Source organism: Muntiacus reevesi, chromosome 4 (assembly GCF_963930625.1).
Source record: "Muntiacus reevesi chromosome 4, mMunRee1.1, whole genome shotgun sequence".
Classification (NCBI taxonomy): Eukaryota; Metazoa; Chordata; class Mammalia; order Artiodactyla; family Cervidae; genus Muntiacus; species Muntiacus reevesi.
The window spans coordinates 24,180,607-24,207,506 of NC_089252.1; the positions used below are offsets into that span (position 1 = coordinate 24,180,607).

General features: G+C 37.8%; 1 non-coding gene across 1 annotated transcript; it reads left to right on the forward strand.

Annotated features, from left to right (window-relative positions):
* The first annotated feature begins 23,112 nt into the window (after positions 1–23,112).
* TRNAC-GCA (transfer RNA cysteine (anticodon GCA)) lies at positions 23,113–23,184 on the forward strand. Its single transcript has one exon. It is a non-coding gene; the product is annotated as a tRNA-Cys (tRNA).
* Positions 23,185–26,900: the final 3,716 nt, after the last annotated feature.

Below are 26,900 nucleotides of genomic sequence, written 5' to 3' on the forward strand. Positions count from 1 at the left end.
ATTACCATACAAATAGTTTCCTTTACACAGATTAGGGGAACAACCTCTGAGTATAACATACTGGTTTGTCAAGTAGGTTCTTGGGGGTAAATGCATAGTACATTAACATAGCTTAAGACAAACATTTCCATAAGAAAAATGCATTAACTCAAGGTTTGAGAATAGTTACCTTCAGGTGAAACCAGGTGTCATTTATGGCAACACAGTATTTTAAGAGAAACCTCCTTTTAAAATTTGTATAGAGAAGGGAAAAAAATATCGCTAGTTTGTTTCCTCCTACCGCTTAAGAGAGATAAAAATGTCTGACACTTGCAGCCTATTTCCTCCATTTGAAGACCCCTGGCCTTCCTGCCTGTTACCTTCTCATTATCAAACTCAAATCTCCTGCTTGGTAGGTGGATTCTTTACCACTGAGCCACCTGGGAAGCCCCACCTAAAAATAATAGAAAGCTTTTAGGAGTATAGAGAGACTTTGGAAGATGGCAGGTGAGGAATCTCTCTCTCCATGGATACATCAGGAATACACCTTCAGACATAGAAGTGCATGCAGAACACCAGCTGACAGTGCACAGGAGTGCCTGACCAGCAGAAAAGAATATGTAGACCCACACAAAACTTGGTAGGACAAAGGAACTAGGGGGGAAAACAGAAGTGTTAGGAGGGCTGGACCTGCCCTTGGCGGGTGGGGGAACTGAAGCAGCGGTCCAATCCCCACATCCGGGCAATTGTCTGAGCCAGAGAGAAACATTTAAGGCTGACAGGGAAACAGCTGATCCGTGGCAGTCTAAATGGAATGAGAATCAGACAGTCCTAGCTGCAGCCATACATACCCTAGACGGCACAGTGGCTGGGAGCTGGAGTTTAGGGATTGCAGAGCAATCCCAGGGCAAGGGCTGCTGTTGACTGCGGAGAGATGGATCGAGGGGATGTGAGGCAGGAGATTGTGGTGGGAAATGCCTGTGGAGGAAAGCCAGGCAGCCTTGAAAGCAAGGAGATACTGCTGAGTCATGTGGAGTGGCTGGAGCCATCACCATTACCTCTCTCTCCCCATATGCCAGCACTGGCAGCTGAACAATAGAGACGCTGGCCCATCAAATGCCTGACACATGAACTATAGTGTAGGGTCCCACCCAGCATGCCCCTTTAAGTGCCTGATGCGCCGATCTACAGAACAGGACCCCAGTCGGGGGGCCCCTCTATGTGCCTGATGCACTGAACTATAGAGAAGGACCTCAGACAAGGGAACCCTCTAAGTGCCTGAAAGGGCAGAGCTACGGAGGAAGACTGGCTGAAGAGGCCTTCTGATCGCCAGCTACAAGAGGCTTGAAAAAAACCTGATAGGACCGTAACTCCTGCAGTGGAGGCAGCTCGTGTCCCCGCACACTTGGAACCACCACAATACAAGCAGCTGCACCACCTTCACACTCACCTCTCCCTGGGGCAGAGCTGCCACAGGAAAACAGCCTTGTGTCAATGTGCACAGGCTCCGTTCCACAGTGTCCGACTCTGCGAACCTCTGTACTGTGGCCTGCCAGGCTTCTCTGTCAGGGAGCGGCGGTTCTCCAGGCAAAAATACTGGAATGTATTGGCTAATACTGGTTGCCATACCCTTCCAGAGCACTGTATTTCCTGCTGCCCTAGCCTCCAACTCGCCTGAGTACCTGGTGCTGCCAGAACCCCTGCAACCCAAGCAGCTGCACCAACTCCACACCTGGCCTCACAGGGGCAAAACCAAGTCCTCCAGGACAGCCTCAGGAGCAAACCTCAGTGGACGACCCATATCCAAAGGTGAAAATAAAACCATAATTGAAGCCCAGGGGCAGTGTGACTAAGGAAGAAGACCCAAAATCCTCCCACCAGCTGTACAAGCTGCAGATTAAATCCACAGGATCAATTAGGCAGACTTTGTGTCTGTGGGCTATATAAAAGGTCATTGAGAGCTCTCACAAAAGAAAATGCACTAGTTCTGATAACTGTGGACATTGGAGGCTAGAACACAGAGGAGCAGGAGCAGATTAGAATCTGAGCTGCCCTCACAGCAAGTCCAGAGATCAGCAGTATTCAAGGGCATCCTAGGGAGGTGAAGTCGACTGTGACTCCCAGCAAGGGAAAGGACTCTGACAGCAGTGACTCAAGTAAAAGCATTTATTATTCTAATGTTTTGACTTGTTCTGTAGATTCTTTTGGATTTTTTTCCTTTCTTTCCTCCCCCCCCCCGCCCCCCGCCGTTGTAGTTGTCAATGTTATTGGCACTATGAAATCTAACTAAACTTTTGAGCTTTTTTTTCTTTTTTCCCTCAGTGACAATTTTATTGTTGTTATAAACCTCTGCCTCCGTATTGGGATTTGGCAATTCTGGGGAGGGTTTTTTTTTTTTTTTTTCCTCTTTTTTAAATTTTTTAAACCTATTATTACTTTTTTCTACATTTATTCCTTTGTTTGCTTTTCCTACTGTTCTTTTCCCCTTGCAGTTAATCTTCAATGTATATAAATCTTCTTCATCTACCTCTAACTTTGCATAGCTATTCTTTTTTTCTTTTCTTTCTTTCCTTTCCTCTCAACATATCTGTTAGTTTTATTTTCATTGTTTTATTCCCCAATTGGCACCTTGCTTTAGTTTTGTTTTCTAGTTTCTGCTTTAGTTAGTTTTATTCTTAACTGGTAAATATAACTTTTGATTTCCTTTGTTTGCCGGGTCAGTCTATTGTACTTTATTTTTATTGGACTCTTTTGACTTTGTTCATGGGTATATATGTATATGTGTATAGTCTATTATTTTAATTCTTACTTGCCTGATTTTGTAACTGCCATTTGTCTGGGGTTCATCTTTGATTTCTCATTTTTGGATTTTTTTTTTTTTTTAATCTCATTTAATGCCATAACAAAGCACTTGTGGAAACTTCATTACTGACTAGAGATCAAGCCCTGAGCCTTTGGAGTGGGAACACTGACTCCAAGACCCTAGACTACCAGAGAACTAACCCTGCTGCTGCTGCTACTGCTGAGTCACTTCAGTCGTGTCTGACTCTGTGCGACCCCATAGACGGCAGCCCACCAGGCTCCCCTGTCCCTGGGATTCTTCAGGCAAGAACACTGGAGTGGGTTGCCATTTCCTTCTCCAGCGCATGAAAATGAAAAGTGAAAGTGAAGTCGCTCAGCCGTGTCTGACTCTTAGCGACCCCGTGGACTGCAGCCTACCAGGCTCCTTTGTCCATGGGATTTTCCAGGCAAGAGTATTAGAGTGGGGTGACATTGCCTTCTCTGAGAACTAACCCTAGGGGGTATTAAATAGTGAGAACTCACACAAAATAAACCACTGTAATACAAGACCCAGCATCACCCAACCACCAATAGCACCCTGTGGAGGATGCCTCATCTAAACAACAAACAAAACAAAAATACAAATCCAATCATCAGCAGACAGGATTACCACCTCACTAAGCCTTGCCCATCAGAGGAAAAACAAACAAGCAAACAAAAACTCAGCACAAATAAGAAGCTTACACAAACCACTGGACTAACCTTGAAGTGACGTGAAGTTGCGCAGTTGTGTCCAACTCTTTGCGACCCCGTGGACTGTAGCCCAACAGGCTCCTCTGTCCATGGGGTTCTCCAGGCAAGAATACTGGAGTGGGTTGCCATTTCCTTCTCCAGGGGATCTTCCCAACCCAGAGATCGAACCCAGGTCTCCCGCATTGCAGACAGACGCTTTAACCTCTGAGCCACCAGGAAAACCCAAGGAATAACCTTAGGAGGGCAGAAACCAAAAGGAAGAAAGAATTCAACCTTGAAGCCTGGGAAAAGGAGACCTCAGATACAATAAGTTAAAAAAAATTATGAAAAGGCAGGGAAATACTACACAAATGAAGAAACAAACTAGAAACACAGAAGTCCAAATAAATGAAGATGAAATAGGCAAACTACCTGAAAAAGAATTTAGAATAATGATAGTAAAGATGATCAAAAACCTTGAAAGCAAAATGGAAGAATGCAAGAATCAACTAACAAAGATCTAGAAGAACTAAAGAATAAACATGAAGAGACAAACAACACAATTACTGAAATTAAAAATACTCTGCTGTTATTGCTGCTAAGTCACTTCAGTCATGTCTGACTCTGTGCGACCCCATGGAATGCAGCCTACCAGGTTCCTCTGTCCATGGGATTTTCCAGGCAAGAATACCGGAGTGGGTTGCCATTGTCTTCTCCAAAAATACTCTAGAAGGAATCAATAGCAGAATATCTGAAGCAGAAGAATGAATTGGTGAGCTGGAAGATAAAATGGTGGAAATAACTTCTGAAGAGCAGAATAAAGTAAAAAGAATGAAAAGAACTGAGGATAGTCAGAGACCTCTAGGATAATATCAAACACACCATTTGAATAATAGGGGTCCCAGAAGAAGACGAGAAAAAGAAAGTGTATGAGAAAATTTTTGAAGAGATTATAGTTGAAAATTTCCCCAACATGGAAAAGGAAATAGTCAATCACGTCCAAGAGACACAAGTCCCATACAGGATAAACCCAAGGAGAAACGTGCCAAGACACATACTAATCAAACTAACAAAGACTAAACACAAAGAAAGAACATTAAAAGCAGCAAGGGAGAAACAACACGTAACATACGAGGGAAACCCCATATGCTTAACAGGTGATCTTACAGTCAGCAGAAACTCTGCAGGCCAGAAAGGAAAGGCAGGATATATGTAAAGTACTGACAGGGAAAAATCTACAATCAAGATTACTGTACCCAGCAAATATTTCATTCAGAATTGATGGAGAAATCAAAGACTTTTCTGACAAGCAAAAGTTATGAGAATTCAGTACCACCAAACCAGCTTTACAACAAACATTAAATGGACTTATACAGTCAAGAAATACAAGAGAAGAAAAAAGATCTACAAAAGCAACTCCAAACAATTAAGAAAATGGCAATAGAAACATATATATCAACAATTACTTTAAATGTAAATAGATTAAATGCTCCAACCAAAAGACACAGACTGGCTGAATGGATACAAAAACATGACCCATATATATGCTGTCTACAAGAAACCCACTTTAGACCTCAATACACATATAGACTGAATGTGAGAGGATGGAAAAATATATTCCATGCAAAAAGGAAGCAAAAGAAAGCTGGAGTAGCAATCCTCATATCACACAAAATAGACCTTAAAGAAGATTACAAGAGACAAGGAAGGATACTACATAATGATCAAGGGATCAATCCAAGAGGAAGACATAACAATTGTAAATATATATGCACTCAACATATGAGTAGCCCAACACATAAGACAAACACTAACAGACATAAAAGGAGAAATTGACAGTAACACAATAATATTAGGAGACTTTTAACACTCCACTCACAATGGACAGATCATCAAAACAGAAAATTAATAAGGAAACACAAGTATTAAATGATACATTAGATGAGATGGATATCATTGATATCTCCAGGACATTCCATCCAAATGCAGAAGAATACACCTTCTTCTCAAGTTCACATGGTATATTCTCCATGTGGATAGACCACATCTTGGGTCACAAATCAAACTTCAAACTTCAGTAAATTTAAGAAAACTGAAATTGTATCAAGCATCTTCTCTGACCACAATACTATGAGACTAGATATCAATTACAAGAAAAAAAACTGTAAGAAACACAAACACATGGAAATTAAACAGCACATTTCTAAATAACCAACAGGTTACTGAAGAAATCAAAAGGGAAATCAAACAATTTCTAGAAACAAATGACAATGAAAACATAACAACTCAAAACCTATGGGATGCAGCAAAAGCAGTCCTAAGAGGGAAGTTTATAGCACTACAATCCTACCTCAACAAACAAGAAAAACATCAAACAGACAGCCTAACTTTATACCTAAAACAACTGGAAAAAGAAGAAGAACAACAAAAAAACAAAATTAGTAGAAGGAAAGAAATCATAAAGATCCAAGCAGAAATAAATGGAAAAAAAGAAAGAAATAATAGTAAAGATTAATAAAATTAAAAGCTGGTTCTTTGAGAAGATAAACAAAATTGACAAGCCTTTATCCAGACTCAACAAGAAAAATAAAGAATCAAATCAACAAAATTTGAAATGAAAAAGGAGAGGTTACAACAGACAATGCAGAAATACAAAGGATTATAAGAGACCATTATGAACAACTATATGGAAATAAAATGGATAACCTAGAAGAAATGGACAGATTCTTAGAAAAGTTCAATCTTCCAAGACTGAACCAGGAAGAAATATAAATTATGAGCAACCCAACTACAAGCACTGAAATTGAAGCTGTGATAAAAAATCTCCCAAGAAACAAAAGCCCAGGACCAGATAGCTTCACAGAATTCTATCAAACATTTAGAGAAGAGCTAATGCCTGTCCTTTGAAGTCTTTCAAAAAACTGCAAATGAAGGAATACTTCCAAATTCAATCTATGAGGCCACCATCACCCTGATACCAAAACCAGACAAAGATAACACAAAAAAAGAAAACTACAGGCCAATATCACTGATGAGCATAAAAATCCTCAACAAAATTTTAGCAAACAGAATTCAGCAACACATCTAAAAGCTCATGTACCATGATCAAGTTGGGTTTACTCCAGGAATGCAAGGATTCTTCAATATATGCAAATCAATCAATGTCATACACTATATTAACAAATTGAAAGATAAAAACCATATGATAAACTCAATAGATGCAGAAAAAGCCTTTGACAAAATTCAGCACCCATTTATGATTAAAACTCTTAAAAAAATGGGCATAGAAGGAACCTACCTCAACATAGTGAAGGCCATTTATGATAAGCCTACAGCAAACATTATTCTCAATGATGAGAAAGTGAAAGCATTCCCCCTAAAATCAGGAACAAGACAGGGATGTCCACTTTCATCACTGTTATTCAACATAGTTCTGGAAGTCCTAGCTACAGCAATCAGAGAAGGAAAAGAAATAAAAGGCATCCAGATCAGAAAAGAAAAAGTAAAGTTCTCACCCTTTGAATATGATATAATACTGTACATAGAAAACCCTAAAGATAGTATCAGAAAATTACTAGAGCTAATCAGTGAATTTAGCAAAGTTGCAGGATACAAAATCAATACACAGAAATCACTTGCATTTCTACATACTAACAATGAAATATCAGAAAGAGAAATTAAAGAATCAATCCCATTCACCATTGCAACAAAAAGAATTAAATATCTAGTAATAAACTTACCTAAGGAAACAAAAGAACTGTACACAGAAAATTATAAGACACTGATGAAAGAAATAAAAAATGATATAAACAGATGGAGAGATATTCCATGTTTCTGGTTAGGAAGAATCAATAGTGTGAAAATGACTATACTACCAAACACAATCTACAGATTCAATGCAATCCCTATCAAACTACCAATGGCATTTTTCACAGAACTAGAACAAAAAATTTCACAATCCATATGGAAACAGAAAAGACCCCGAATAGCCAAAGCAGTCTTGAGAAAGAAGAATGGAGCTGGAAGAATCAGCCTTCCTGACTTCAGATTACACTACAAAGTTACAGTCATCAAGACAGTATGGTACTGGCACAAAAACAGAAATATAGACCAATGGAACCAGATAGAAAGCCCAGAAATAAACCCATGAACCTATGGGTACTTGATTTTTAATGAAGGAGGCAAGCAGCCTTTCAATAAATGGTGCAGGGAAAACTGGACAGCTACATGTAAAAGAATGAAATTAGAACACTTCCTAACATCATACACAAAGATAAACTCAAAATGGATTAAAAACCTAAATGTAAGACCAGAAACTATAAAACTCTTAGAGGAAAACATAGGCAGAACACTTGATGACACAAATCAAAGCAAGATCCTCTATGACCCACCTCCTAGAATAATGGAGACAAAAACAAAAGTAAAAAAGTGGAACCTGACTAAACTTAAAAGCCTTTGCACAGCAAAGGAAACTATAAGCAAGGTGAAAAGACAACCCTCGGAATGGCAGAAAATAATAGCAAATGAAACAACTGACAAAGGATTAATTTCCAAAATATATAAGCAGCTCATATAACTCAATACCAGGAAAACAAACAACCCAATCAAAAAGTGGGGAAAAGATCTAAGCAGACATTTCTCCAAAGAAGACATACAGATGGCTAACAAACACATGAAAAGATGCACAACATTGCTCATTATTAGAGAAATGCAAATCAAATCTACAATGAGATATCACCTCACACTGGTCAGAATGGTCATCATCAAAAAGTCTACAAAGAATAAATGCTGGAGAGGGTGTGGAGAAAAGGGAACGCTCTTGCACTGTTGGTGGGAATGTAAATTGATACAGTCACAACGGAAAATGGTATGGAGATTCCTTAAAAACCTAGGAATAAAACCACCATATGACTCAGCAATCCCACTCCTAGGCATAAACCCTGAGAAAACCAGGGTTGAAAAAGACAATGTATCCCATTGTTCATTGCATCACTATTTAAAACAGCTAGAACATGGAAGCAACCTAGATGTCCATCAACAGATGAATGGATAAAGAAGCTGTGGTACATATAGACAATGAAATATTACTCAGCCATAAAAAGGAACACATTTGAGTCAGTTCTGATGAGGTGGATGAACCTAGAACTTATTATACAGAGTGAAGTAAGTCAGAAAGAGAAAGATAAATATCATAATCTAATGCACATATACAGAATCTAGAAAAATGGTTCTTGATTCCAGCTTGTGCTTCTTCCAGTCCAGCGTTTCTCATGATGTACTCTGCATATAAGTTAAATAAGTGGGGTGACAATATACAGCCTTGACATACTCCTTTTCCTATTTGGAACTAGTCTGTTGTTCCATGTCCAGTTCTAACTGTTGCTTCCTGTCCTGCATACAGGTTTCTCAAGAGGCAGGTCAGGTGGTCTGGTATGCCCATCTCTTTCAGAATTTTCCACAGTTTATTGTGATCTACACAGTCAAAGGCTTTGGCATAGTCAATAAAGCAGAAATAGATGTTTTTCTGGAACTCTCTTGCTTTTTCGATGATCCAGCAGATGTTGGCAATTTAATGTCTGGTTCCTCTGCCTTTTCTAAAAGCAGCTTGAACATCTGGAAGTTCACGGTTCACGTATTGCTGAAGTGTGGCTTGGAGAATTTTGAGCATTACTTTATTAGTGTGTGAGATGACTGCAATTGTGTGGTAATTTGAGCATTCTTTGGGATTGCCTTTCTTTGGGATTGAAATGAAAACTGACCTATTCCAGTCCTGTGGCCAATGCTGGGTTTTCCAAATTTGCTGGCATATTACCATTCGTAAAATAGTCAACGAGAATCTGCTGTATGACTCAGGAAACTCAAACAGAGGCTCTGTATCAACCTAGAGGGGTGGGATGGGGAGGAAGAGGGTAGGGAGATTCAAAAGGTAAGGGATATATGTATACCTATGGCTGATTCATACTGAGGTTTGACAGAAAACAACAAAATCCTGTAAAGCAATTATCCTTCAATAAAAAATAAATTAAGTAAAAGAGTATTTGTCACCAATGTTGTGAACTAAGCCATCAACTATCTTAACTGACATTGACAGAACACAACACCTCATAAATACAGATTTCTTCTCTCCAACTGTATCTTTTTAAAATTATGTAATTAATTTATTTTTTGGTTGTGCTGGGTCTTTATTGCTGTGTGGGCTTTCTCTAGCTGGGGCAAGTGGGGACACTCTTCAATGTGGTACGTGGACTTCCCATTGCCATGGTTTCTCTTGTTGCAGAGTGCAGGCTGTGGTGTGCACTGGTTGCAGTAGTTGCAGCTCCAGGCTCTAGGGCACAGGCTCGGTAATTGTGGCGCACTGGTCCAGTTGTTCTGCAGCATGTGGGATCGTCCCAGATCAGGATCAAACCCGGTTCTCCTGCACTGGCAGGCAGATTCTTTACCACTGAGTCACCAGGGGAGCCCCACCAATTGTACCTTTTAAATTTTCTGATTTCCTTTAAAGTTTATGTTGACTAATGGATTTTGACTCAAAGATGTGGACTACTTTTCAAAAATCTAATGAAAAAAGCCATAATCATGTAGAATATGCTATTTCACTTACAACAGGATTAAATGAGGAATCACAAAACAGGCATTTTGGTGTAACAGGCTGATACAACAAAATACCACAGCCTATATACTAAAAGTGCTGAAGGGGGAAAAACTGTCAACCCAAAATCCTATATCTGGAAAAACTGTCCTACAAAAATGAGGGGGAAATTGAAATATTCTTAGAAAACTAAAAACTGAGGGAGTTAATTACCATTATCCCTGTCATGCAAGAAGTCCTTCAAGTTGAAATGAAATTAAACAGTAAGTTAAAGCAGTATGAAGAAATAGAGACATTTAGTAGAGGAAAGCATATGAACAATTATAAAAACTAGCATTATTATAAATTAAAAAAAAACAACACAGCATAGGTGGCTTAGGCAACATAAATGAATTGTTTCCCAGTTCTGGAGGCTGGAAGTCTAAGATCAAGGCATCAAATTGGTTTCTCATGAGTGTTTACTTCCTGGCTTGAAGACAGCCACTTTCAAGTCACCATGTTTTCTCATGGTCTTTTCATGGTGGGTGCATGAGGGGGGCGGGGGCGGAGAGAGGGAGAGAGAGAGAGAGAGAGAGAGAGAGAGAGAGAGAGAGAGAGAACGAACTCTGATGTTAATGTTTATAAGGACACTAATCTCCATTTGTTGTTCAGTCACTAAGTTGTGTCTGACTCTTTGTGACCCCATGGACTGCTGCACGCCACGCTTTCCTGTCCTTCACTATCTCCCAGAGTTGGCTCAAACTCATGTCCATTGAGTTGGTGATGCCATCCAACCATCTCATCCTCTGTCATCCCCTTCTACTCCTGCCTTTAATCTTTCCCAGCATCAGAGTCTTTTCCAATGAGTCAGTTCTTAGCATCAGGTGGCCAAAGTATTGGAGCTTCAGCATCAGTCCTTTCAGTGAATATTCAGGGTTGATTTCCTAAGATTTTATTTAAACTTAATTACTTCCTTAGAGACATGAACTTTAAATTCAGGCACACTGGCATGTAGGGTCTTCAACATATGAATTTTGGTGGAGCACAAACAATCAGTTCATAACACGTGGAAAACTTCAAATATTTAGAAGGTAAACAAAAAGCTTCTAAGTATTCATAAGTCAAATGAGAAATAATGGGAAATCGGAAAAATATTTCAAACTAATGACAACAAAAATACAAAATATCCATTTTGTGATGGATGCAACCAAGGCAGTGCTCAGATAAAAATGTATAGCTTTAAATTCTTAATAAATTAAATAGAAAAAAGTTTTAAGATCAGTGATCAGAGATTCCACCTTAATAAACTTTTTTTTTTCCACCTTAATAAACTTTAAAAATGAGCAAGGTAAACCTTTAAATATAGAAGCCAGGAAATAAAGTTAAGAGCAGAAATCAACATAATAGAAAACATCAAACACTAGAGAAAATTAATAAATGTAAGAGCTGATTTTTATATTATTTAAAATCATGCTATAAACATTAGCACAATTAGTCAAACTTTAGAAAAACTAATCAAGGGGAAAAAAACCCCACATATTACCAAGGAGTTAAAACTACAAATCCTAGAAATACTAAAATAATAATAAAAGATATTATTTAAACATTCACCAGTCAATTTGAAACATTACATGAAATAGAAAACTTCCTAGAAAAATATAACACATTAAAATCAGCAAAGATGAAACAAAATCTGAGTATCCCTGTATCTACTCAATAAACTGATTTTTAAAGGTTTTTTTTTTGGCTGCATGGTGAGGCATGTGAGATCTTAGACCCCTCCCCAGAGATCAAACCTGCACCCCCTGCACTGCAAGGGGAAGTCTTAATCACTGAACCACCAGGGAAGTCCCAGAAACTGATTTTTAAACCAGAAACATTTTGATGAAGAAAAACCCAGTTTCGATGCTAAATAATCAAATATTTTAGTTAGAAATAGCACCAACCTTGCATAAACTCTTTCAGAAATAGAAACAAGAAAACTGCCAGCTATGTGACCAACATAGCTAAAAACCAGAAAAATATATTAAATACAAATAATTTAAATTACAGACACTAGAATGGCTCATGAGTATAGACTCAAAAATTAATAAAATATTAGCAAATCAAATCCAACAATACATAAAATGGAAAATATATCATGATAAAGTAGGATTTTACCCTGGACTGCAAAGCTGATGAAACATTTGAAAATCAATCAGTATTCACAATAACTGAATAGAACATAAAAGAAACATGCCATTTTTTTTTTTTTTTTGAGTGTTGGTGGGTTCACACGAGTGTCAGAGGGTTTGTTTAGTCCCTAAGTCGAGAAACATGCCATTTTTAACAGATGCAGAAAAAGTGTTAGACAAATCTCAGTACCCATTCATGATTCAGTTAATACCTGAATCATGAGCATAATCAATGGTGAAATGTTGAATGCTTTCCTTCTAAAGTTCAGGTCCAAGTAAAAGATACTCCTTGAACAATTTTTTAAAAGTATAGTTGAGTTACAATGCTGTGTTAGTTTCAGGGGTACAGCAAAGTGATTCAGTTATACACCTACATAAATTTTTTTCAGATTACTTTCCATTATAAGCTATTATAAGCTATTGAATATTCCCTGTGCTATACGGTAGGTCCTTGTTGTTTAAGGATACCCCTAATATCTTATTCAACCTTGTAAATAGACATCACAATAAAAAAGAAAAATAAATGCAAAGCATAAAAATAAAAAGAGGCGCAATCGATGACGCATAACAATGCTGTGCAGTGCTGTGCTTAGTCGCTCAGTCACGTCCGACTCTGCGACTCCATGGACTGCAGCTCACCAGGCTCCTCTGTTCATGGGGATTCTCTAGGTAAGAGTACTGGAGTGGGTTGCTATGCCCTCCTCCAGGGGAATCTTCCCAACCCAGGAACTGAACCCAGGTCTCCCACATTGCAGGTGGATTCTTCACTGTCTGAGCCATGAGGGAGCTTTTAACCCCTTTCCAGCAAACCAGGCAGACTTTGTCCTTGAGCCTAAACTTTATTAATATGACCTCTGATCATGTAATTCAGCATACATTTCTGACTGCAAATAAAAATATTAGAGCACAGCCTAATAAAATGCTAGAAATGATTATAAAATGCTAGAAATCAACTGCTATAAATAATGAATTTAAGCAAGATCAAAAGGTACAGGGTCAATATACAAGTCAATTATATTTTTATATGCTGGTAGCAAACAATTGGAAATAAAAGATTCCATTTAAAATATTACACAAAATGTTAAATACCTAGGAATAAATTTAACAAAATATATGCTAAATTTCTTTTCCAAAAAGTACAAAACATTGTTGAGACAAATGAAAGGACTAAGTAAATGGTGGAATACACTATGTTCATAGGTTAGAACATTCAATATTGCTAATATCTCAGTTCTCCCCAAATTGATTTATAGATGCAGCACAATCCCAATGATCATTTTAGTGGGGTTATTTTTGTAGAAATTGATGAGCTCATTCTAAAGTTTATTTTAGATGTGACCTAGAGTAGCCAAGTAATATTTCAAAAGTTGCTCATTCAAGAAATATTTATTGATAGATGATATAAAATGATTTAAAATAATTTTAAAGCAAGAACAAATTTGGAGGACTTGACCTGATTTCAAGACCTACTGTAAAGCTATAGTGATATCAAGATGGTGCAGTGCTGGCAGGATAGACATAGATCACTGGAGCAGAACAAAAAATATAGAAATAGACCTTCAGCTATGGGGTAAATTTTCTAAAAAGGTGCCAAGGCAATTCAATCGGAGTGAAAGTTCTTTTAACAAATGATGCTATGATAACTTGATATCTGTATAAAAAAATTAATGTCAACTCAGTCTCAAATCACTTACAAAACTAACTTGAAACTGATAATAAATCTAAGTCCTAAACCTAAAAACTATAAAACTTCAAGGGAAACAGAAAAATATCTATGGTACCTTAAGGTTTTCTGAGGGGAGGCAAATTTTAAAAATTAAGGCATAAAATATTAATGTAAGTGTACAAATGTAAAATTTACAGATCACTGAACTTTTATCCTCTTGATGAAAGTGAAAGATGAGAGTGAAAAAGTTGGCTTAAAGCTCAACATTCAGAAAACTAAGATCATGGCATCTGGTCCCATCACTTCATGGCAAATATATGAGGAAACAGTGGAAACAGTGGCTGACTTTATTTTTGGGGGCTCCAAAATCACTGCAGATGGTGATTGCAGCCATGAAATTAAAAGACGCTTACTCCTTGGAAGGAAAGTTATGACCAATCTAGACAGCATATTAAAAAGCAAAGACATTACTCTGTCAACAAAGGTCCATCCAGTCAAGGCTATGGTTTTTCCAGTGGTCATGTAAGGATGTAAAGAAGTTGGACTATAAAGAAAGCTGAGCACCAAAAAATTGATGCTTTTGAACTGTGGTGTTGGAGAAGACTCTTGAGAGTCCCTTGGACTGCAGGAAGATCCAACCAGTCCATCCTAAAGGAGGTCAGTCCTGGGTGTTCATTGAAAGGACTGATGTTGAAGCTGAAACTCCAATGCTTTGGCCACCTGATGCAAACAGCTGACTCATTGGAAAAGACCCTGATGCTGGGAAAGATTGAGGGTGGGAGGAGAAAGGGACGACAGAGGATGAGATGTTTGGATGGCATCACCGACTCAATGGACACGAGTTTGGGTAAACTCTAGGAGTTGGTGATGGACAGGGAGGCCTGGCGTGCTGCGGTTCACGGGGTTGCAAAGAGCCGGACACGACTGAGCGACTGAACTAAATTGAACTGAGTTGAACTTTTATAAATGAATACATCTATGCAACAACTCCCAAGATCACAGTCTAGAGTGTAATCAGTGCCACAGAAGTCTATTTCATGCTCCTTTCCAGTCAATATTCCTCCACCTAAGTTAACACAATCCTGACATGTCATTATAGCTTAACTTGCTTGTTTTATTTTGCTACTTGGAATTGTATAATATCTTTCCACATGTAGCACTGATTTAGTCTCTTTGAATAGTATTCTATGAATATACCCTAATTTATCCACTCTATTGTCAATAGACATTTTGAGTTTTTCTAGTTTTGAGCTATTATCAATAAACTGCTATGAACTTTCCTGTACAAATCTCTGGGGCATATATAGTATATGTGTTTAGTGTGCATTTGAGTGGAGTTGCTTGGTCCATAAAAGTATGTTTGGCTTTATTAGATAAATGAGATGTGACATATTTGTGTTTCTGAGAGGGTCCTGGTGTAGGTAAGGAGGCCAGTAATGGATTTATTTAGTTCCCAGGATTCTAGTGTAAAGAGTAGCTGAAGCCAATTGGACTGAATCTTTTTAAACTTCCACCAGCAGAGTATGAGAACTCCAGGTGCTCCACACTTTTGCCAACACTAAGTATCAGCAGTGCCATAAATGTAGCCATTATGTTGGGGGATAAATGATGTGGAACACACTTACATATGCTTGTTAGGCATCTGGATGTTTCCTTTTGTGAAGTACTACTACACGTCATTTGCCTATTTAAAAATTGCAGTTTGTCTTTTTCTGATTGATTTGCAGAAGTTACAAATATATTCTGGATACAATTTTTTATCACATATGTGTATTGCAAATATCATCTCTTATTCTGTGACTTACTTTTTCATTGTCTTAAGAGTATATTTGTTAAATAGAAATTTAAATTTTAGTCAAGTCCAATTCAGCAGTCTCTTTAATTATGTATCTTGTGTTATGTTCAGAAAGTCTTTATATACTCTAAAGTCTTTGACATATTCTTCTATGTTATATTTTTAAAGTCTCTCTTTTTCTCCTTTCACATTTAAGTCTATGAGCATCTGGCATAGAATTTTGGTGTCTGTTTTTGAAATTTTTACTCTGTTCCACTGATCCATTTGTCTGCACTTGAATCAATATCACATTGTTTTTGTACTTTATTCAGAAATGCTTTGGAATCTGATAGTGTAAATTTGGGCTTCCCTGGTCTCAGTGGTAAGGAATCCGCCTACCAAGCAGGAGATGCAGGTTTGGTCCCCGAGTTGGGAAGACCCCCAGGAGAAGGAGATGACAACTAAAGGAATCCCTTAGACCGAGGAGCCTGGTGGACTACAGGTCACGGGGTCATGAAAGAGTTGGACATGACTAGTGACTAAGCAACAACAGTGTAAATTCTCAGCTTTGTCCTTTTTCTTCAATATTGAATTTGCTATTCTCATTCCTTTACATTTTGACACAAATTTTAGAACAGTTTCACTAAATCCTCAATTTCCACAAAAAAGTTTCTTCAATATGGGAAGACTCATCATCCTTAAAACGCTGAATCCTCAAGGCTTCTCCGGTGGTCCACTGGTTGAGAATGCCACAGGTTTGATCTCTGGTCCGGGAGGATTCCACATGCCTCAGAGCAACTAGTCCCGTGCGCCACAATTACTGAGCCCGAGTGCCCTAAAGCCCATTCTTATTGTTCAGTCCCTCAGTGTCCAAATCTTTGCAACCCAACGGACTGTGCCGGGAGCCAGCACACGAGATCCCACCCATGACAAGGTCGTGAGGAGAAGACCTGACAAGCAAGGCAGATCAGGACTTCAGGGATTTCGAAAAGCTGCCCCGGCGCTCACCTTAAAGATGATCTCTGTCTTTCTGATGCTTGCTATATTAGACTACTCCCTAATTTCTGTGACATGGGTAGAAGGCCTTCCCCGATCTCTTTCCAAACAGAATCAACTTAGAACTTTAATTAATATGTCCACCGGACGGTGGTATCCTATAAGATTATCCAGGATAAAAGGAGTGTTTCATAGACCCCTTTGCTGACATTCTAGCCTGCTTGGCAAATGCGTACTAATGCACATAACTGCTCACAACACCTTAATCATAAACAGCATAAAGAACCTGATCACATAAAGGCCCTAATAGGCACAGAGCCCTTCGGGGGTGAGGAAGCCCTATTAGAGAACATAAAAATATTATTCTAAAAGTGGTTATAGTTAAAGATTTAGAAAAATAAGAGTTTAGAATTGTTCATTTTAACCAGGAATGCTAAACAGGGACTGCCTCACTGGAGCTGCAGAGTCTTTGTGTGGTAAACCTTTTAGATAAATTTAACTGGTAACTTCTGCAAAAGGACTGACCTTTGTGTTCATTAAAGAATAGATTATGGACAACAGCTTTGCATTCACCTAGGTCATAAAATGTCAATAGGCCCCAAGGCCAGAAGATACTGTACAAGACTCTCACAAAGAAGTATGCAGAAAACACCCTGGTTTTGTGAAGGATGAGCCGCTGTAATATTAAGCTATCTTCCCCTTAAAAATGTACTAACTTAGAATATAAAAGCTACAGTAAAAAAAATAAAGATTTGCGAGACTTGGCTGCACCCCCCGTCTGGTCACTCTCTCTCACTTTCTCTCTCTCTCCCTCGCAGACTTGGCCCCATCAAGGCTGGTCTCACGTGTCTTCTCTCGCCAATGCCGTTCATCCTGAGGGTACCCCCTGGATCCTGCCGAGGCTGGACCCCGACAGGTCTGCAGCACAGTAGGCTTCCCTGTTCCTGACCATCACCTGGAGCTTGCTCAAACTCATGTCCATTAAGTCGGTGATGCCATCCAAACATCTTGTCTTCTGTCACCCCCTTATCCTCCTGCCTTCAATCTATCCCGGCATCAGGGGCGTTTTCAATGAGTCAGTTCTTCGCATCAGGGCTAAAGTAATGGAGCTTCAGCATCAGTCCCTCCAATGGACACTCAGGGTTGATTTCCCTTAGAATTGACTGGTTTGATCCTCTTGCTGTCCAAGGGACTCTCAAGAGTCTTCCCCAACGCCACAGTTCAAAAGCATCAAATCTTTGGCGCTCAGCTTTCTTTATGGCCCAACTCTCACATCCATACATGACTACTGGAATAACCATAGCTTTGACTATATGGACCTTTGCCACCAGAGTAATGTTTCTGCTTTTTAATATGCTGTCTAGGTTGGTCATGGCTGTCCTTCCAAGGAGCGAGCATCTTTTAATTTCATGATCACCATCTGCAGTGATTTTGGAGCCCCCCAAAATAAAGCCTGTCACTGTTTCCATTGTTTCCCCTTCTATTTGCCATGAGCTTGTACTCCAAAACAAGAGAAGTCACTGCAATGAGAAGCCTGTGCACCGCAACAAAGAGTAGCCTCCACTCACTGCAACTAGAGAAAGGTCGCACAGCAATGAAGACTAAGTGCAGCCAAAAAATAAAGCATAAAGCTTTAAAAAGCCCCACTGAATCCTCAGATCCATGAACATGGCATACACCTTGATTTACTTGGGTCTTCTCTAATTTTTCTCAGTAACGTATTGTTGCTTTCTGAGTACAGATCTTACATATATTTTATTAATTTTTTCCTTAGGTATTTTATGTCTTTCAATGTTGTTATAAGCTATATTGTTTTATCATTTTATTCTCTATTCTTCCTAGTGATTTTTTTTTCTTTTTTTTTTTCCTAGTGATTTTTAAAAATATACTGATTTATATGCAGTGACGTTACTAAATTCACTTACTGATCCTAGTGGTCGATCCAGACTCTCAAAATGGCTATACCTTTGTAATGATCTCCATTCCTCTGTCTTCTATATTTCTTTCTTAAGAGTCTGTTTTCCCTACTCTGTTTCACAACTCTGGTGTAAGCTTACACAGGAGATATTAGTGAACTAGACTTATGTCTTGGTGGGCAAGAATTGTTCAGAACCATGGAGAGCAGCCCACCTGGTTCAACCTTTGCTTAGTCTTGATATGATCATGACAGGTCTTTGTGAGCTTTGTTCTAAACCCTAGAGTTTAGACTATTGTCTAGTCTATAAAAAGTAGTCAGTATTTACTGAATGAAATGAGTCTCCCATGGTGAAATCAAATTCATGTAGGACTATAAGCATTTTCACAGCTCTTGATGTGCTGTGCTAAGTCACTTCAGTCATGTCCGACTCTTTGTGACCTTGTGGACTGTAGCTGGCCAGGCTCCTCTGTCCATGGGATTCTCCAGGCAAGAATACTGGAGTGGGCTGCCATGCCCTCTTCCAGGGCATCTTCCCAATCCAGGGATCAAACCTGCATCTCTTGTCTTCTGCACACTTCCCTGGTGGTTCAGATGGTAAATAATAAGAGATTTATTTTTCTTTCTGATCTATAAACCATACATAGATCTTTTATATAAAGATATATATATATAAACCATAAACCATATATATATATACCATATATATCTTTTATATAAAGATATATATATATATAAACCATATATATATCTTTTTCTTATGTTATCTAGGACTCCAGTATGATGCTGAGTAAGAGTAGGAATTGACATTCTTAAGTAAAAGAGTTCATTCATGAAGAGAATTTAACAATACTAAATTTAATGTACTTAATGAGGAACTTCAAATTACAAGAAGCAAAAATTGATAAGAGTTGAACTGAGAAATAAGACAAATTCTCAGATATTTCTATACTTCTCTCTCAATAATTAATAGTAGTACACCAAAAATCTTAGTCAAAATTTTAATCTAAAGATATAGAGGGATATCCTTCTATGAGGAGAGATATAATGATATAAAGCAAGATATAAGAATGGTATTGTAGGGGAGTTCCCTAGGATTCCAGGCTTTCACTACCAAGGTCTGGAGAGAGTTCAATCCCAGGTTAGGGATCTGAGGTCCTGCAAGATTCAAACAAGACATGGACAAGAAAAAAAAGAATAGTGTTGTACTTGAATCCCCCACCCCCCCTTAAAAAAGATATGTTGAATTCCTAATCCCTATGACTATGAAAATGACCTTATTTGAAAACAGGTCATTTGGAGAAGTAATCAAGTTAAGTAAGATGAGATTCTACAGGATTAGAGTGGGCCCTAAATCCAAGGATTGGTGTCCTTCTAAGGACAGACAGAGAGAGAGATTTGAAGATACAGACACATAGGGAAGGAAGCCAAACGATAAGCACACACTGGAGCTTCCATAAGCCAAGGAATGCCAAGACTTGTCAGTATCCACCACAAGGTGGAAGCTGCAAGAGGATTCTTCCCTAGAGCCTTCTAAGGAAGATAGTTTGATATTTTGCTGATATTTTGATTTGGGGCTTCTAGAATCCAAAATGATGAGAAAAGAAATTTCTGTTGTTTTAAGCTCCTCAACTTCTCACCAATTTGTTAGAGCAGCCCTAAGAAACCAATGCCTCAGCAGTAAAGAATCCGCCTGCCAATGTGGGAGATGCAGGTTCGATACCTGGTATTATAGAATCCGTCATTGTGTTTTCAAATGTGCGAAGAACATTTACCAAGACAGACCATATTCTTAAATCAGCTCTCAATAAACTTAAAATAATCCAGTCATACCAAGTACCTTCTGATCACAGTGGAATTATAAATCAATAACAGAAACATATTTGAAAAATCCCAAATGTTTCAGAAATGAATAACAAGCTTCTAAATAATCCATAGGCACAAAAAGAAATAGCAAAGGAAATTTGAAAAGTATTTTGACCCAAACAAAAATGAAAAACAAACATATCAAGTACTGTGGGATGCATTTAAAGTAGTGCTTATTAGGAATTTAACTTGTAGCATCTTTACAGGAGCATCTAAGGGATTTTGTTTTTGTCATCTGTGGCTATTAAAATTTTCATGGGTTGAGATAATTTACTAAGTCAGGAGTATGAATTTGAATGTGTGCCTTTAAAAATATTTTCTATTTGAATTATTGTTGTTCATTGCTACTGACCTTATGAATTTGGAATCCTTTATTGAGTACTTTTATTAATTCTCATGATTTTTTTCAGCAAATTTGTCTGGCCTTTCTGAGTACATAATAATCTCCTTTTCTTTTCCAACACTTATTTTTATCTCATTAGCCCCACATCTCAGAATTAGTATGAAATAGTAATAGCAATTATTAGTAACAATGCCTTATTTATGATTTTTACCAGAGTGCTTCTGATGTTTATCAACTTCTCAAAGAGATCTGTGCCTGGAGAATCCCAGGGACGGCGGAACCTAGTGGGCTGCCGTCTATGGGGTCGCACAGAGTCAGACACGACTGAAGCGACTTAGCAGCAGCAGCAGCAGCAGCAGCAGCAAAGAGATCTGTAATTCTGAAAAATTAAGAACCATTGTTTAGAATCTTGAGTTATTAGCATTCATACAATCTTTATTCTGTAGGTAATGATTCTTAAGATCAGAAAGTTTAAATGACTAGCTCCAAGGTCTTAAAAGTAGGCAGTAGAAGAACCATGACTAGAATTCCCTTTCATTTATGGTTTTATTATCAAACCTTACAACACAAATAGTAATAGTTTTCCTCATCTCTGATTCTTTAAAAATTGAAAACATTGCATTTGTATGTTTTTTGGTAACAAGTTTATTAAGATATAATTCACATACAACTCACACATTTAAATGATACAGTTCATGGCTTTTAGCTCACTCACCAAGCTATGCATCATCATCACAATCATTACTAGGATATCCTCATTATTCCAAAAGAAACCTGGCATCACTTAGCCATAACCTTCCAATTCTCCCATTCCTCCTGTCTCCCTCTTTACCTCCATCTCAGGCCTAGGCAAGCACTCATCTGCTTTCTGTCACTATGGAGGTACCTACTCTTTAATATTTTTATACAAATGGAGTCTTATGTGGCCCTTTGTGACTGGCTTCTTTCACTTGGCATGTTTTCATTGTTTATTCATGTTGTGGAATGTATCAGTACTTCATTTCTTATTGCCAAATACTATTCTACTGCACACCTATAAAGTGAAAGTGAAGTCGCTCAGTCGCGTCCGACTCTTTGCAACCCCATGAACTGTAAGCCTACCAGGCTCCTCTGTCCATGGGATTTGCCAGGCAAGAACACTGGAGTGGGTCACCATTTCCTTCTCCAGGAGACCTTCCCGATCTAGGGACTGAACCTGGATCTCCCGCATTATAGGCAGACGCTTTATCATCTGAGCCACCAGGGAAGTCCATTGCACACCTATAGCACTTATTTATCAGTTGATGAATATTTGGATTGTTTCCACATTTGGCTATTATGAATCTACTGTTATAAACATTCAGGTGCAAGTTTTTGTGTGGACACAAGTTTTCATTTCTTTTAGGAGTGAAACTGCTGAGTCAGTAACTCTGTGTTTAACATAGGGTTAAACATAGGAAAAAGCTTGCCTTCCAAACCACCTGCACCATTTTACATGCCCACCAGTGGTACATGAAGCTTCAAATTTCTCTATATTCTTGTCACATTTATCATTGTCTTTTGGATTATAGCCATTCAGTGGGTGTAAAGTGGTATTTTATTATGGCTTTGATTTTCATTTCCATGTTGGTTAATAATGGTGAACACTTTTTCATGTGCTTACTGCCTATTAGTATATCTTTTATTTATTTTTTTTTTGAGAAACATCTATATCCTTTGCTCATTTTTTTAAAACTTTGAGAATACTTAAATGTGTATTAGTCATTCAAATTTCCTCTTCTGTGAATTTCTGTCACTTGCATAGTATTGTGTTGCAGTCTGGCACTTCAGTTCAGTTCAGTTCAGTCGCTCAGTCGTGTCTGACTCTTTGCGACCCCATGAATCGCAGCACACCAGGCCTCCCTGTCCTTCACCAACTCCCAGAGTTTACTCAAACCCAGGTCCATCTAGTTGGTGATGCCATCCAGCCATCTCATCCTCTGTCGTTCCCTTCTCCTCCTGCCCCCAATCCCTCCCAGCATCAGGGTCTTTTCCAATGAGTCAACTCTTTGCATGAAGTGGCCAAACTACTGGAGTTTCAGCTTTAGCATCAGTCCTTCCAATGAACACCCAGGACTGATCTCCTTTAGGATGGACTGATTGGATCTCCTTACAGTCCAAGGGACTCTCAAGAGTCTTCTCCAACACCACAATTCAAAAACATCAATTCTTTGGTCTTCAGCTTTCTTCACAGTCCAACTCTCACATCCATACATGACCACTGGAAAAACCATAGCCTTGACTAGATGGACCTTTGTTGGCAAAGTAACATCTCTGCTTTTTAATATGCTATCTGGGCTTCCCTGGTGGCTCAGACGGTAAAGCGTCTGCCTGCAATGCAGGAGACCCAGGTTCAATCCCTGGGTGGGGAAGATCCCCTGGAGAAGGCAATGGCAACACAGTACTCTTGCCTGGAAAATTCCATGTACTGAGGAACCTGGTAGGCTACAGTCCCATGGGGTCACAAAGAGTCAGACACGACTAAGTGACTTCATCTTCTTCTTCTTCAGGTTGGTCATAACTTTCCTTCCAAGGAGTAAGCGTCTTTTAATTTCATATACAGTATCAATTGTATTATTGCCTTTTTCCTTATTAACTATAGGAGCTCTTTAGGGTAGATATGTATCTTTGTACATTTGTAGCTTGAATTTTCACTACTTTGTGATCTCCTGATAAAAAAAGACCTTGAATTTAATATTTTCTGTTCAATTATCAATCTTTCCTGTTATGGTTTGCAAGTTTTGAATCTTGTTTAAGAAATATGCCCTTATATCCTTCATGAAAGGCAGGCAGTGTAGTGTACTGGTTAAAAGGGAGACCTACAATTTCCCCAGTAGTCCAGTGGCTAAGACTCCCACCTCCCAATACAGGAGGCCCAGGCCCTGGTCAAGAAACCAGATCCCACATGCTATAATTAAGACCTGGCACAGCCAAATAATTAATTAATTAAAAATAAATAAGTAAATAAAACAGGAACTCAAGATGCAGTTTACCAGAGTACAAATCATAGCTCTTCTACTTTATGGTACTGTGGCCTGGGGACATTTAGTTAACCTCTTTTGCCTGAGTTTCCTCATCTATAAAATGGAAACAATATTAGTAGTACTTACTTCACAGGGTTGTTATGAGGACTAACTAAATTGGGATATATAAAATGCTTAAAATTGTACCAGCACATAATAAACATCAAGTAGTTTTATTATTGTTTGCATCTTTATTCCACCTGATTTATTTTGTGATGTAGAAAACTAATTGGACTTTTGTTCCATATAGATAACCAATTCTTGAAACACTGTTTATTGAACAATCTGTCCTTTCTGCATGTTTTTGTCAACGTTTCAAGTTGGTCTGTCCCACACCTCTCCATTCTATTCCATTGGCCTATCTGTATCCTTCTGACTCTTAAAAACTTTAATATACCTTGCTTGCTGTTCAAGCAAATTCCTCTACCTTTTAATTCATCTTCAAAATTATCAACTATTCTTACACCTTTGCTCTTAAGTATGAATTTTAGGTTTACCTTGTCAAATTCCATAAAATCTCTGTGGGTATTTTGACTGGATCTCTGGTTAAATTCTGGTGGAACTGATTAAGTTTATGGTACCTCTGTCACTACCAATGAGAGCATAACTGAAAGCTCCCCAAAATGTGTTTCCTCATACGATTGACTATCAGATAGGATTCTTGCACATATATGTCTAGTTGACAAAACCCACATCAAATGATGATGTCTTAGCTATAAGAGAAGGTTTTGAAAACATGAGTTCTGCCTCCTATTTTGGGGAGGGCAACTGAAGAGGAGATGGAGAGTTACACAGATATGATAAAAGTGTGCTATATATTTAGCCCACTATAGAATTTCTAAATAAGTAGTTTTGTTCTTTTTGAAATCTTAAAAATTTATTTTTCTTCTCCAGCTGCTTTTGTAAGGAAGCTAGAAAATTACTGAATAGAAACAGCGATAATGAGACAAGATAATTCTTGTCTCATTCTGATTTTAAAGGGAATGAGTCTTACATTTAACCATTAGGTGTAATATTATGAATCTTTGTTACATAACCTTTAACTGATTAAGAGTTTCCTTTTATCTAGCTATAATTGACATATAATAGTATATTACTTCTAGGTGTATACGGTAATGATTCAGTATATATTGTGAAATGGTCACCACAAAAAGTCTAAAAAATGTCTATACATTTAAAAGTTGCTAAGAGAAGAGGTGTGAAAAGTTCTCATCACAGGAAGAAGCTATATTTTTGTTAACTACAATATGGTGATAGATGTTACCTAGATGTTGCACATTTTTAACTGGATAATTTATCCTTTTTATTAAGTTATAGTAGTTCTTTACATATCCTAGGTTTTTCCCCTTCTATCTCTACACTTTGGGTATCCAAATCCCGTTTTTAGTCATATTTATATTTATCATATTTTCACCAAATCATTTTAGATATGTGATTTGCAAAAAACTTCTCCAATACTGTCAGCTGTCTTTTTTCTTAACAGTGTCCTTTGAAGCACAGTTTTTAAAATTTGGTGATGTTCAGTTAGTATCTTTTTGTAGTTGTTTCTTCTGCTTTTGCTGTTATATCTAAGCAACCATTGCCTAACTCCAGGTTATGAAGATTCATGCCTATGTTTTCTTCTATTGGTTTTATGATTTTAGATGTTACATTTAGGTCTTTGAGTTAATTTTTGTGTATATGGTGTGACGTGGGGGTCCAACTTCATTCTTTTGCATGTAGATAACCAGTTGACCCAGCACCATTTGTTGAAAAGACTATTTTATTTTCCTTTAATTGTCTTGGTACCCTTCAAGAAAATCAATCGCCTTAAACATGAGGGCTTATTCTGGGACTCTCATTTCTATTCCATTGATCTATATGTCTATTCTTATGACTATTATCATACAGTCTTGGTTACTGTAGCTTTGCGGTAAGTTTGTAATTAGCTGGTTTGAGTCCTTCAACTTTGTTTTTTAAAGATTATTTTGGCTTTTCTGGCTCCCTTGAATTTTGACATACTTTACCATCAGCTTGCCAATTCCCATAAAGAGGTCAGTTGGTAATTTGATATGAATCTATAGAACAATTCGAGTGTTGATATCTTAATACTAAGTCTTTTGATCCATGAACATATCATTTTATGTGTTCAGGTCTTTAATTTCTTTCAAACTGCAAATATTTTTTTAACATGCAAGTTAGCTGACAAGTATTCACACATGGCTTTTGAGAACTGCTTAGCAGCTGTAACTATTCCTTTTATTTTTATGTAAAATCATTTTAATGTGTTGAAATTAAAAGCACAAAGATGTATAAAACAATATCTGTTGCATTAAATAATTTCTGAAATAAGGAAGGGCAAATAAGTAAAAATCTTTTAGTTAATATATAAACTGGGGAAGTATAATGAAACATGTTTGAGACTGAAAGGAAACTGGGAAGCTTTTTCCATCTCTGTGCTTAACTAACCATAGGACCTTGGGGAAATTATATCTCTAAGATTGTTTCTTCACATTTAAAATGATATTGTGATTCTTCCTAAATAGAAAGTCATGGGTCTATGCAACCAATCTATAACATAGCATGCAAATTATTTTTAGCCTAAATCTTGAGGGTTAATGTTTATAGAATTGTTTGAAGTTGAGACCTTCAACATCCCCACCCACTGCTTCCCTCACTTATATTTTTCTTATCCAAATCCAGTTGCTTTTGGAAGTATTTACACATGATTTAATACCAAGTACTAATATTATTCCCTATCTTAGAAGACTAAAGGAAAAAATATGTATAAAAGATTTTTACTTGCTGCAGATTAAATTAAAGGAGGATTTATATGGGGCTTAAATACCTATAATAAGTATAAAATAGAATTATGAGCAATACTGTGGCTATGATTCATCATTAAAATAACCAGGAAATGGATGCCATCTGTTTTAGTCAGAATGTTAATGATAATAAGCCGACTTAAAACATCCAGTACAGTAAATAAGATAACAAGTGTGGGCCAATATGAGGACTATATATTTAAACCTCTCTTTTTTTAGTGTTTGAAAGTATCCTAGCATAAAAATCTTTAAGAAACTTTT